The sequence below is a fragment of the Cololabis saira genome, chromosome 19, assembly GCF_033807715.1.
Source record: "Cololabis saira isolate AMF1-May2022 chromosome 19, fColSai1.1, whole genome shotgun sequence".
Lineage (NCBI taxonomy): Eukaryota > Metazoa > Chordata > Actinopteri > Beloniformes > Belonidae > Cololabis > Cololabis saira.
Genome location: NC_084605.1, coordinates 39350459 through 39365730, shown reverse-complemented (window position 1 = coordinate 39365730; position 15272 = coordinate 39350459). Strand labels below are relative to the sequence as shown.

Sequence of the window (15272 nt, the reverse complement as noted above, 5' to 3'; positions counted from 1 at the left end):
GAACCTCCTTAGAGCTGTTCCAACAAATATTTGCTGAACTGTCATGAAATTATTAATCATTAAATTTCCCTTCAGGGATAAATTAAGTAGTTTGAATTTGAAATGTTTTATTCAGTGAGCCGTTGAGATTTGCAGGGTACTGTGACAATAGAGAATAGAGAAGAATTATCCAACTTTGCCATCTTCATTTTCAGTCAACCTCCCAACATGCTGCATCTGCTTTACCTCCAAGCAGCCAGGACGATGTTTTAACACCACTTTCTAAAGAGGTCCAACCTATAAAAGAGAGGTGTGGAGTCCAGTGGCTGACTCCAAATTGTAAAACCAGCTGCTATGAACAAGGCTGTAAATATAAGTTTGAAATGGAAGCTTCAAATGAATGGCAGTATCTTGGGTGCTGGTGCTTGGCCTGACTGATCATTACCATCCATCATATCCATCCATCCATCCATCCATCCATCTTCTGCTGATCATCTGGGACCAGGTCACGAGACCTCCTTCTCCCCAGGCATGTTGTTTAACTCTGCTGGGATGGAACCAAAGTGTTCTTGAGCAAGCTGGCACACATGCATTCTTCTGCAAGTCTTGGGTCTGCCCCTAAGGCCTCCTAGCAATGGCAAATATCCAAAACACCTTCCCTTAAAGGTGTCCTGCAGGAATCCCAACCAGATGCCTCAACCAACACAGCTGGCTATACAGGACTGTCTCAGAAGTTCTTTATTTTCTGTAATGCAATTTAAAAAAACAAAAATGTCATACATTCTGGATTCATTACAAATCAACTGAAATATTGCAAGCCTTTTATTATTTTAATATTGCTGATCATGGCTTACAGTTTAAGATTAAGATTCCCAGAATATTCTAATTTTTTGAGATAGGATATTTGAGTTTTCTTAAGCTGTAAGCCATGATCAGCAATATTAAAATAATAAAAGGCTTGCAATATTTCAGTTGATTTGTAATGAATCCAGAATGTATGACATTTTTGCATTACATAAAATAAAGGACTTTATCACAATATTCTAATTTTCTGAGACAGTCCTGTATACTGTCTCCACTCTGAGCCCATCTCAGGTGACTTGGTTCATCACCATATTAAAGGGTTAGCCCAGTCACCCTGAGAAGCTTGTACTAACAACTTAATTCTTTAGGTCACTACCCAGCGCTCATGAGTAATGGTGAGGGTCTGCCCATAGGCTGGCTAGTAAATGAATAGGTTTGCCTTTTATTTTTTCGCTCAGCATTCTCTTCACCCCAACAGATCAGTACAACATCTATGCATCTTACATCTATCTCAAGGCAACAACCTATCCCTGAACATTCAAGATGATGAATACAAAGTGGTATGAAAAAGTAACAGAGGAAGACGGGTAAACTATAAGAGGCCATTAAATGTAAAGAGCTGAAAGGTGAGTAGATGAGAACAACAAAAAAAACCATCCTTTTCCCTCCTACGTTCACCTTTGTAGTGCTCAGACATACAGTGGGGTCCAAAGATAAGTGCATTCAACAAATGGCTCCCTCCAGAGATACCTGCAGGTATCCAAACCAAAAGTAGCTGCACATTAGAGGGTCTTTTTGGCATCCTTTCCCTTTACAAGGACATGCACATATCCATACCCGCATGTGGCTGCTGCCAGTAAGACTTTTGCTTCGTCAGTAAACAGTTGACCGTCCTTGTCAGTGAAATGTTTATGTAGCTGGCCATAGTCCTGGTGAGGCTGGCACAGGGAGCCGGCTCTATAGATGGGCCCGCAGATAAAATAGGACTGTGATGATAAATAATGGCACGAAGCCACCAAAAAATAATTACACACAATTTAGACGGAAGATGATTAGAGCACGGCCTGTGTTTTTAAGCCCTTCCCCAACTGACAGGAGGGCTACACATCTGGGCACACTGCTGCTCAAACAGACAGCGGTAGTAATGTACATGCTGCAAGGTCATCTCACCGAGGAAGCATTTTTGATGACAGTGCAGAAAATATCAATATATTGGCTAGAAATACTAGCACAGATGAGTGCAGTCTCCTCCATATTCTGTCCATTTTTCTAATATCCTTACCTTGCTCTAAGTATTTCCAAGAAGATGTCTTTCGTAATCCATTCTTCCTTTTACATATCCATTTTTTTAAATATATGAATATCTCAATTAGACCATCTTCTATTATTTTTTTATTTTTGTACTTTCATCATTTAGGGGTGTTTGGCAGATAACAAGCAGATTTGTCACCTCATCTTCCCACATCTGACAATACTGACACTTTATCATCTGACTTTTCTTTAACTCTGATTGATGCAGGTGCAAAATCAACAAGAGCTGAGTGCATTCATCTATTTGTCATTCAGCAGTTACGCTTTCGTGGCACTGAAAGAATAGATAGCACTTCTCATTTAAAATCTGCCTTTCAGCAGCTACAGCCTGATTATACTTGACAGATGCTTGACAACGACAGTCCAGCCCATACGGTTGACTGGCTAATTGTTACTTCTACTGTGGTGCTGGACAGACCAACAAACATTTTAACTGAGCAGCTGCCACTTTACGTCACAATACCTAAGTAACCAATTCACACCTAACATTTTGGAGACAATACTAACTACTACCACTGTCATTTAGCAGATGCTTTTATCCAAAGTGACTTACATCAGAGAAAACAACACCAGCATGAAATCACATAGGAGGGTCCAGTTGGACACAGGTGCTGCCATGCTAGTGCTATATAGGAATACAATAGACAATAGGAAGCTAAAGACAAGGAGAGTTTTGTCACTTTTAAAAAAGTGGATAAACGCTTTTGTGAATTGCAGCCGGTAAAACGTGACTTATGCTTCTACATGGAAGCGATCTTCACCGCAGGCTGATGTTCACCTCCCCAGAAGTGTAACTGTGTCGGGTCGATGTGGATCTGATGTGATCAGGTGGCTTGGTAACATTGTATTTCCTTCAACGTATCTCCCACTACTATTTCTTTTGCCATTTAGAAGCTAGCAAAAAAGGCAGACTGCTGTAATGTCAGTAAAATGTATCATAACTCAGCATTTATCAGCTCCACCTCACAAACTCTAAGATATGCTTCAGTTGTTATTGGACAACTATAAATGGGTACTGCAATGTAGGTCCTGTAAACGTATAGGTTACATAAAAAATACATAGTTGCATAGATCTTTTTTTTTTTTTTTTTGTGTTATTTATATGTTATTTGTGAATTTATTTCTTGGAAAAAGGGGCAGATTAGATAAGATTCTTCTTCTTTCTGTTCCCTTTTCATTCACAATTTATGAAAATTTGTATTTGTATTGAATTGTTTGTTTTATTTTTTTGAATGAAATAAAGAATAAAATGAAAATGAAATTTTTACTTATGAACATTTATGTCTTACATCACTTTGGTGGGTAAAAACTGAATGATTTAAATCTCCAGCTGATGAGTGTATCTCTCATAGTTACAGTCCATTCAATGTTAAAATTATTTCAGCTATATTCGATTGGCTGAATATGATCCCTTGTTTTTTGCCCATTTTTCATCCTAATGTCACCAGTAATGAATTAATTCTCGAGGAAATGGACATGTGACCATGGGAAAAAGTGTCAAGTGCGTCTCACATTTAGTCTGTGACAGTCCAAAGCCCTGAAGCCGATGTTATCCCCATCTGCTCGTTCATAGATTGGATCAACCGGAGAGATGAAGTATTCCAAGGGTCCGTTCATCTGGTAATCTCAAACTCTTCTCTGCAGTTTATGTTTATAAAGACAGCTTTAGAGATTTATTTGGTTTAAAACCAAACATAATCTCAAATGGGATTTTTCTGTATTCCTTGTTGTATTATGTTAGGCCATTGCCCTTCTCTCTGCAGCCACCACATGCACATACCGTACCTTTAGTAAATATATAGTCGGCTCAAGGTTTCTGTACTGATCAGTTAAAATGATTGGGCCTTGACCAACTCTAAGGCTTATTCAGTAAATAATGTGTACAATAATGATCCTATCCTCCACTTGGGCCCTTCGACAGTAGCGATGGCACACAGTCACTTTCCACTAGAACACCAATATGAGTGAGTTTTTGTTTCAGGTTGTGGCTGTTGCTAATCTGTTACATCAGATAACAGAGGGGACGGATATCTGACGCTGCTCAGATCCCTGTGGGGATGTCACAGAGGAGCAGATGAAAAATGTGGGATTACTCCACTCTTTCCTTATTAAGTCTCCACAGAAGGAGTTCCGTTACAGCCATATGTCCTGTCATCAACTCTTATTGTAATCTGATTGAAATGTGGTGGGGGGGTGAGAGATGACGTGGAATGGTAAACAGCTTCAAAACACCCTTAGTGCTTCGCTAAGGTCTCAATCTCAACAGCAATGCCAAATAGAAAAATAAATGTAGTGGCATGGCGCCAGGTTGACGGTAAGCCTTACATTTATCTGGTCCGGCTTTGAGGAAAAAGGCCACTCAGCCAACTAATAATCCCCTATTTGAATAATGGCTGTTATTCTATTTCACCCTCAGCTTCTCTCCTTTTAGGCTGGTTGTAATTTCCTCTCTTATCTATGGCTTAGCTCCCACAACTTATGAGAGCTTCAATTTGCATCTCTCAGCAGACCCAATGAACTCAAAGTGAGAGCAATAGTTGACCATTTTTCTGCCTCCTTACACTTTCCCTCCGCTCTCTCTCTTTGTCTGTTCTCCGTCTCCCTTATGCTTGCTGTCACGCTCCAGCCTCCCCACATCATACACCTCACATTGTCACAGGAGCCATTTAAGGTAGTAGTCAGTCTACATTACCCTCTTCTCCATTTCCATTTAGCTCGCACAACAGAATCTTTGCTGATATCAATTGGGCAGACAGAAAAGGACAAGGAAGAGAAGTATAGTGGAGGGGGAGTGGATAAGACACAGCAGACGATATCAGCAGAAGTATCTTTCCTCCCTGAAAATATTGTCAAAGAGACTGGGATGTTTGAGAAAAACAGGAGGAGGCCACCAGAGGATATAAAGTAATATACCTTCAATGCAAAAACAGCCGCGGCATCAAGACTGAACATATGGCAGAATCTTGCAGCCACGGTCAAAAAAGTTCCCAAGACATTCTGTGGCATGAGATTTGAGCCAGTTCTGCACTAGCGATGCAGCACAGGTACAACCTGGAACAAGGTGTTACGCTTTGTGCAGGTCTTGGTGAGAAGAGAAAACCACAAGCAATCTTCAGTTTTCTCTCCAGGGAAATACTGCTGACAGCCGCAAAACAATAACAACAAAATCATCATCAGTGTTAGGTGTGAATCACAGATTCCATGCCATCCAGCTACTAAAAGAGTTTAGTTTAAAAAAAAAAAAAAAAAAAAAAAAGAAACAAGGACAATTCAAATTTTTATTCGAAGAGAAATCATCCGAAATATTTTAGGTGTTTTTTTTTGTGGTGAATCGGTATACTGGAAGTAATTGTCAGTATTATATGCTTGCCCGGCATCCAGGAAAGACTCCAGGAAGCCAATCCATTTCTCAATTCTTTCCTGATATCAGACAGAACCGCCAACTTCATACGCTCTCTTTCAATATTCAGACTAATGTGGTTTCGTTCTAATGGGGTTCTGTAGAGGAGGCTGTTAGAACTTCCCTAACCAATCACCAAAACCAACCAGGAATGACCAGTTTAAAGTGTGCCACCCAGCACAGGTCTCCGGTATACTGCCATCCCTGAACAGCTACAATCAACTCAAATATTAAATAAAATATCAAGTAAAATATCCTCCTAAGAATCAAATAAGCAAAGATTCTAGTATCCGGGTCCTGCTCTCCACCCTCCAAATATCTACAAATAGGTATTATCCACATAAAAGATGGCATGTAAATATAAACCTACTGGTGCTTCAGGGCCTCCTCACCATTTAGCTAAATCAATCCTCCCCATTCAGATAAATGAATCGAAAATGTGATTGACATTCCTGTTCTACACATTAAATTTAACCATTTAAAGCCACTCTTTGTAGCAATACCACTTCTGACCACTACGGGAATGTGTATCACAAGAACCTTTAAAATACACAACAAAGTGCACTTCTAGTGGGACTAAGTGGCATTAAAAGATGTGCCAGACCGTCCCTGCTCCGACGTGCCAGCACTTTATTGTCAAAACAGCAGATCTGCATGCCCCCATGTGGTCGCTGTGTTCTGGCTACCTTCAGTGGGTTTTTAAATAATGCAGCTGAGCAGCTGTTAGGGAAAATATTCCAGAAGCATTACAAATTCAGTGGCAACATAAATGCATAAATTAATGCTTGGTAAATTAAAGAAAACACACAAAAGGGAAGCTTGAACAATAGATACAGTCAATAAGAAAACAAAGGAGGCCTCGAGACAAAATCAGCTGAAAAGTGACTGACGTGCTCGGTGGCCACGGACAGACTCTTAATGAAGTATAATATAGATCCATGTCTTTCTAGATCTTTTTTATGGATTCATTTTTATTTATTCCTTTATTTTCTATCTAAAATGTTCATGTTGTGAGAAGTGGCAACCAAAGTTATACAGACCAAACGAACATGGAAACCAGTGGTTGAAAGTGACCACATGCACATGACAAAAATATACAGTACATGCCATTCATGCAGTGTCTTTATAGTGCTGCACTTTGGATTGGCTTTTACCAGAATGACTGTGTTTTCCTAAGTCAGCTGATTTAGCAGAGGCAAATGTAAGTAAACTTAGTTGAATTGAGGACCTCTCTTTAAAGTACTGGTAAAATAAAGGACTGCAGGTTTGGTTTAAGTAAAGGGTTTTTATGTCAGTGCAGGAGTGTCTTGGAGCCTGCTGCTAAACAGTGAGGTATCTGGGCCAATACTGTTGCGGTCAGAGAGCAGAGAGTAAATAACAGGGTTGGAGAGAGTTTGACGGAGGGCTGGGCCGGCACCTCCGTGGGAAGAGAGAGGTGAGAGAAGGAGATGAAACCGAGGCAGGAAACAGCACAGACCCACAAGCAGTAAAACTGCTGGCCACAGCTTTAAAAGGGAAATATTAATTATACTGCGTGCCTTTAATAATACAATGTAATTGCCTGTGTGTAGTTTTGTTTGAGTGGGTGGCCTGAGGTTTCAGGGAGAATCTGTTACTGCGACTAGGAAAACAGACTGAAACAAGCATTAAATAGTAAGGCTTTTGCTAAAGAAATCAAAGGAAAAAAAAGTTGTATTACCTGTTTGAGTTGATCGATGGCAGCCAACAGGATGAAGAGGGAGAGAAAAAGGAACAAAAAAAAGATTCAAACTCAGAATCAAACATTTGTTCTTTGACAGAAGCTGAAACCTTTTTCTCTTTTGAGACATTAACAGAATGTCTGCAACATGTTTTCTTTCCCCAAAAAAACATCTGACCTCAATTAAATGGCTCATTTCTTTACAGCGCTGTTCATTGTAGCCCATTTTTAGGGGGTGGTCAGACAATTAACTTGACTGCACCTTGACTCTCTACTGGGCACTTAAGGATGGGGAAGCTGGGTGACTGACTGTGACCTCACAGGTCTGGGTCTGTGAGGTCACAGTACCCTCTTTGGAATATTTTCAAGTTTCTGCAGCACGAAGAGACCTAAGTTGTGATGTCAGAGTTTTTTTGAGATGAGAAACCCCATGAATTTGAAACATTGCAAGAGGAAAAATCAAAACAATGTTCAGCCTGACTTCATTCTTTCATTTGAAGTTTTAAGCATCAGTAATATTTCCACATCTGTGGTTCATGGGCAGCAATTAGAAGCCAAGGGAAATTACTAAAATGGCTTCAGTGAAGTGTAGATTTGGCACTGAAACTGTCCAAAGTCAAACCACATGACTGTCTAAAGTCAGTCTTGATGATATCATGCGTTGTGTGATCACCACACTTTGCTTTCATCGCTTTCACAAACACAGTTGTTGCAGAAATGAATGGTTGTACATCATTGTTATCACTTGGATTCGTCACCGCAGCCGCGGCGGTGCTGGGATCTCAATAAATACAGAGAGGAACCGTGAAGAAGGGCTGCATTTTATTCTCAGGTGTCGTATGCAAACCATCAAATCAAAGACATTGATATTCAAAGAGCCAGAAGCGGTATTCCGGGCCAACAAGTTGTAAAACAACCCATCATGTGAGAGCTTCCACACTCTAACAGGAAATATTGCTCCTCGGCTGCAGGAAATATGTTGTATTCAGTCTGATGGTTTTAGTTTTTCAAAGCTGCTTCACCGGATTCTCACTGAACAGAATCTTGAACATCAGTAGACATTATTTACTCTCTGCATTTATCTTTGTCTTGTCATGATTCTATTCGTACTTGTCCTTCATTACACCCCCTAACCCCTGACTGTCTCAGCGAGTCACAGCTTAACCAGATAATCACCGGCCTCTTCAGATTACAAAAAAATAAGTTATCCAGCTCCTCTTATGAACATCACCCTGCAGTTACATTTGTCTCGGAGCTCTGCATTGTGGGAAATGGTTGAAAATTGGCTTTCCCGGGTCGAACCGTCTCCTTCATAGATCACAGAGATGTCCTCCAGATAGCCGGCCCACATCCACTGCAGAGGAGGCACGTTCACATAACTCTCCCTGATGGCTCTTTCTTTCTCTCCCTGCACTATCAAGGAGTTGCCAAGCAAATATCAGATCATATTACCCCCTCTGGGGGGGTTTCCCCCTCCAATAACCTGGAGGGGGAAAAAAAACCCATAATCTTAACTTTATTATTCACTATCCATTGGATAGGTAAACAGTTTCTGTTAATGAACGTCAAACTACTTCAATCACACCGATTAGCAGATTAACATTGACAATGTTAATCTGTGGATGTTACTTTTCATTTGTATTAATGTTTTTCAGTGTTTTTAAGGAACTTTCTATGAAAAAAGTATTCAGTCCGTCAGACAGCGTTAGAGCAACTTTATAGTCGCACTTATTAAAATGATGGATGTTGGCAGCAAATGATGACCTGTAGTTGGTATACAGTTTCTGAGCAAAAATTCAATTCAATTCAATTTTTATTTATATAGCGTCTAATACAACAGAGTTGTCTCTAGACGCTTTACAGAGACCCATACCCAGAACATGACCCCCGAGCAGTTATTACATAAACAATGGCAGGTAAAAACTCCCCTAGTGGGAGAAAAACCTTAAGCCAAACAGTGGCAAGGAAAAACTCCCCTTTAGGAGGGAAGAAACCTTGAGCAGGACCAGGCTCATCAGGGGGGACCCTCCTGCCGAGGGCCAGACTGGTGGGTCAGGGACGGCAACAGCACAGCAGGCAGGTGGAAGCAGCAACGGGATGACCGGGGGTGGGGACCGCAGGCCAGCACACAGCTCCCGAAGCTCCGGCCCAATCAGCAAGTCCCAGGTTGGGGTGCAGGGTCAGGAAAAGACTTGTGCTCCGTAATGCAAGCTACAAGCCACCCATGGCCACCTGCAGGACAAAAGAGAGAAAAGGGAGGAGAAGGGGGGGGCAGCAACGGGATGACCAGGGGTGGGGACCGCAGGCCAGCACGCAGCTCCCGAAGCTCCGGCCCAATCAGCAAGTCCCAGGTTGGGGTGCAGGGTCGGGGAAAGACTTGTGCTCCGTAATGCAAGCTACAAGCCACCCACGACCACCTGCAGGTTCCGGTGTCCGGCAAAGGATGCTGCAACATGGACAAAAGAGAGAAAAGGGAGGAGAAGGGGGGGGCCAGCACAAGAAACCACAGGAGCGACTCTGACACACTAAAGTTTACACTACCTAGAGATTTACCAACACCAGCTAGAGGTTTACTAAACACTAACTATAGGCTTTACTAAACAGAAATGTTTTAAGTTTAGTTTTAAAGGTGGAGGTGGTGTCAGCCCCCTTAACCCAGATTGGAAGTTGGTTCCATAGTAGTGGCGCCTGATAGCAGAACGCCCGCCCTCCAAATCTACATTTAGATACTCTAGGAACTACAAGTAAACCTGCACTCTGAGAACGGAGAGCTCTGACAGGAACATAAGGCACTATCAGGTCTTGCAAATAATGCGGAGCTAAGCCGTTTTGGGCTTTATACGCAAGTAATAAAATTTTAAATTGGATTCTGAATTTTACGGGTAACCAATGGAGCGACGCTAATACTGGAGAGACGTGGTCTCTCCTGCTAATTCCTGTCAGTACTCGTGCTGCTGCATTTTGGATCAGCTGGAGCCTATTCAGCAAATTACTTGGACATCCTGCTAACAACACATTACAGTAATCTAGTCTAGAAGATACAAACGCATGAACTAGTTTTTCTGCATCACTCTGTGAGAGGATTTTCCTAATCTTTGCAATATTACGGAGATGGAAAAAGGCTATTTTACAAACCTGATTGACATATGGTTTAAACGACAAATCCTGATCGAAAATAACACCAAGATTTCTCACAGTTGCACTGGAAGCCATCGCAACACCATCTAATCCCTTCCTAAGATGCTCTGGACCAAGAATGATAACCTCTGTTTTATCTGAATTTAGAAGCAGGAAATTTCTGGACATCCAGTCCTTGATGTCCCTAAGACATGCCTGAAGTTTAACTAACGGTTCTGTTTCACCTGGCTTCATAGACAAATAGAGCTGCGTATCATCAGCATAACAATGAAAGTGTATGCCGTGATTCTGGATTATACTTCCCAACGGCTGCATGTATAAACTGAACAAGATTGGCCCTAGCACTGAACCCTGAAAAACACGCCATTGTTTCATCGCTGTGTTGTCTATTATGTCGAAAACCATATGCAATATCCTTCTCTGCACAATCAGCTCCAGAGCCTTCAACGAATGCGACTCTTGACCACGGGAAAGTCTGCTCTTTAACTTCCTACAGTCTTTGACGTAGTGAATGATGGACTATGTAACATCATCCACTGGTATCCAAAGTATTATTTCACAACTTTGATTCCAAAGTGTACCCATTGCAGTCATATAAGGTGGGTTTTTGTGAGCCGGGGACATCTTCTCGTTCATCACCAATAATGCAGTCCACACAGACAGGTAACGGGAAAGCAGCAACCGTCTCGGCTCCTTCAATGTTGACCTCGTAGGTCTGATTTCTTTTTCTTCTGCATTGTCATCTTCTTCTTTTTAACTTATTAAAGGTTGACGAACAATGGAAGTCATGCAGGACCACCAACAAGTTAAATGGAGGTGTAGTTTACCAAGTTAGTGGATCCTATTGGGCCCAACGCTAAATGGAGCTCCAACGGTTGAAAGGGCTGAGGACTCGGTACGCCCTGTTACCATTCCAGCCTCCTAAGTTTTACCTCCAACCCCCATTCACACAAACCCACCGATAATGTGCAAGGTCGAGACTTGTATGATTATTCTACCATTAATAGAGTATCTCATAAGTCTCACATCAGTCGATAAAAAGTTGCATAAAAATTGAAACTTCAAATATCTCAAGTGTTGAAATCAGTAAACAAAAGTTGAATTTTGTGCTTCCAGTATCGAGTGGGCATTCAAAGAGCTGCATGCGTTGGCATCCATACTTTTACTCTTTTACTCTTGACATCACCATAAAATGTATTTGCAGAGTCTGCCAAGTAGTTATCACAATCTAAACATAGATTTGCACCAGACTGCAACACTTCCAAACAATCAGGCTGTGGAACATTGAAGGATATAAATATTGTCTAGTGGGCATAAAGTAATTAACACAAGCACGATAATGAGCTCTTTAACTTAAGAGATATATATGTGAGACAACACTGTAAACTGCAACTGCTCCTTCAAGTGCAAGGAGTGTAAAAACAAGTTAATACTTACAACCCTGTGGGGCAGTTTGTAGGTTGAAATGTTCGTTCTTGCCTGTTTTATCTGTCCTTGGCACTTCTGTTTTCCTTTAGTTATACTGGTTTTAACACACATACCCACACACACTTACTCACACACTTTCCAGTCATCATTATCTAGCCAGAGCAACTACTTGCAGGTGCTGAGTTATCTGTGGAACACCCTTAGATGGGGTGGCGCTTCTGGTTCAGGACTCTGGCGAGCAGCCAGTGTGTGTGTGTGTGTGTGTGTGTGTGTGTGTGTGTGTGTGTGTGTCTGCTGCATGTACATCTATGTAAGTGTGTCTGTCCTGCTTGTGCAGCCATGAGGGACAAATATAACAGCTCTCTACTGATAGCGAGTTAATCTTGCTTGATGGACAGAAGGCAAAACACGACGAACCGTAGAACAAAGAACAGAGGACAAGGAAAGAGACGGCCGGAAAAAGAACGAGATAACTGGAAGAGAACACTTGATGTCACTCATGTGGTTTCTTTTTATTAACTTCTTCGCTTTTCCATTGTCTAAAATTGGAACAGTCTGATAGGACAGAAGACTGACTCATGTCTATTTGCACTTTCCTGCTTGCTCTCAAAGCTTTAGTCATTTCATTGTCTATTTTTTAGCTTCCCTGATGGTCTCTCTTTTCCTTCTCATTCTGTTTCTCCCTCAATCTCTGCCTGAAGGACAATTGGTCTCATTCAACATGAGAAACTGCAGGCAAATCCAACTTTGCTGCATAAGTGGGCTGGGGAGGGAAAAGGGAAGGAGGGAGGGAGGCAAAAGGGAATTGAAATCGACAAGCACGCAATGTCAGAATCGGGATGAGTGTCTTGCTGTATGAGAAATGAAAGCTGCTTTAATAAGAGCAGAAGTTTATTTGGCAATTCGGATGAATAGACTCACATTTGCTCAGGGTGAAAAAATGAAACACCTCTACAATAGAAAACCTCACACCGATGCAGGGAAAAACATACACCAAAGGAAAAAAGGCAGACATCATTGGGTAACCTACAACCTGAGATTAAACACATGACTTCAGGAGTGAGGCCTGGAGATGCACGCCGTGTGAAGTGCGACCGTGTTTGCTGACAGGCAAAACAGAGGGGGGCGAGTCTAATTGACCAGTTATAGCCACTGGGAGAGGTTAATTGAGATGTTCCCTCTTGTGAAGGTGGGGGAGTTTCAATTAATGTTGTGAAGGTTGCTGGGAGAGATGAAACCGCAGGAACACAGAGTCCTTTAATGGTGTAATTAAGACCAGCATTCAGGTGCAACTCATACGCTGGCTTCTTGAAGACATCATTAGACTGAACGGCTAGAACTGAAACAAGGGGTTATAGTTAGCGAATATAGAGATGAGATGAAAACATTATATTTGCTTTTTTTTTCACCTTTAGTCTTATTGAATGGGAAATGTAAGAAAAAAGGGTCCTCAGTTAATGTGAAATTATATTCTTTTTTTTTTTAATATATTTTTATCCCGATTTTTTTTCCCATTTTTACCAGAGGGGGCAGTATAGCCCAGGACTGTTGCATGTTTTTGTGAGGGTAGCTCACATTGCTACCAAGGGAACACGGGGAGAACATGCAAACTCCACACAGAAAGATCCTTTCGCCAACCCCACCCAGGGGAGCAGCGCCGACAGCATCCCCGGCGGGAATTGAACCCAGGACCTTCTTGCCCCTTTAATGTGAAATTATATTCACGGGTGTGTGGAGACTCATGTTAATGGATACTTTAAATTAAATTAAAGAAAAGGAAAGACAACGTAAGCAGGTCTAAAAATAGCAGCATCGAGTGTTGAGGAGTATAGAGGCAGCAGTGAAGGAAACCTCTGCTAAAGGTAACATAACCAATTCTATCAGACTTTAAACACTCCTCAGCATCAGCTGGCTCGCCCCCTCATAAAAACACAGTAAGACAAAGGGAAAGACAAATATCTTCATGGGTCTTCCTACACAGCCCCGGCTTCCTTGCTGGAACTACTGTAGCAGATGGGGTGCAGCCTACCCCCCAAATCACAACAAACACTCATCCAAGCAATCGCTGAGGAGGGGGGGGGGGGTTCACGCTGATGTACAGGAAGTACAGCAGGGAGGGAGGAGGGAGATCTCTATACTCAAATATCAACAGACCAGGATTGCTAACCCCACCTTTAATGCCCCTCTGGCTGCTAACTACAAAAACTGAGTCCACAGAAGTGGAAACATTTTAAGATTAATGGTATATAATTTAATGGAAAAAGCCCGTCATCATTGAACAATATAATAGCTCATTATGACCTATAAGTGTGTGAGTGTGGTTGTTCTGCACAAATGAGTCAAAGAATCCTAAGAACAGTAACACCTACTTGATTTTGAGCTTGTGTTCTCTCAGATGTAAGTCACTTTGGATAAAAGCGTCTGCTAAATGACAGTAGTAGTAGGAGTTGTCACCTTGAATATTTGCCCCCTACCAGTAAGTGGCAACCCATGTGTTTGGCTGATGTATATACAGTAATCAAGTTATTTCTGATATAACGTTTTATAAAATGCAAATCTCCTGTAGCAGTGCAAAACAAGGGGAACTTCTCTATTTGGCCCACCATTAAGGAGTGAAAGATTAGATTACATGAATAAATATGACTACATTTCTCACACTAAAGGATTTGTCCATAAAAGGGCCGATGTGGTTACAGCTCCCATTTATGGACTGTGATTTGGGTGGACGGGAAATGTGCCTTGAAAGGGTAAATGTCCTCTCAGACTTCTATTGCTCTTCGATGACATTGCAGAGCTGCTATTGGTCATGGCTGTAGCGCCTGATGATGACTGGCTGTATCGAAATAGTTCCTTGAAGGTAAAACCACAAAGGCAGGGTGACGATTAAGCCTCATTTTATAGCGCTGTTCCATGGTGAGTCTGCTTGGCACTGGACGAGATTTACTCTGCCTAAGGGAAGGAAATAAACTTGACTCTATATGATGGTTGAAGGAAGAAATGAAATGGCAGTCTCACGAGAGACACAAATCCACACATTGTAGGTATTCCCAAGTGATAAAGTGGAAATCAAAGGCTCCTGTCTGGCAGGCATGGCTCGGTACACCGACAGCCTGACTAAAGGCTTCTTTCATAAGCCATAGCTTCTGGAAAGTCTAGTCTATCTGGCGGAAGACATGTAACTAAAAAGCCAAGGCAGAGCAGGAAGAAGCATTCAACACAGTGATGAAAAAAGGCTTTTTTTTTACTGAAATGTTTAATAATACACTTTAAGGACGGAGCGCAAACGCTTGGCGCTTAACCATGGAGGCTTGGAAATGGACAGCTGCCAATTAAAAGTGGCGAGGGAACTTGACATTCCCTTATGGAAGAAATATTAATGTCCCGTCTGTTGTTCTCAAGGGAGCAACTGAACATCTGCCGGTTTTCTGTCTGTGTGTGCATGTGAACGTCATCGGTTATTTCAAGCTGGGGATTGGGGTTTCACTACATTGTTTGAAATATTCCAGTTTAGCC

At 41.8% G+C, this 15272-nt stretch overlaps 1 protein-coding gene across 1 annotated transcript in view; it reads right to left on the bottom strand.

Moving 5' to 3' along the window:
• The window catches only part of sdk2b (sidekick cell adhesion molecule 2b), a 457224-nt gene that overhangs the window by 243599 nt on the left and 198353 nt on the right, over nt 1–15272 (bottom strand). The gene's annotated exons all lie outside the window — the stretch shown is intronic.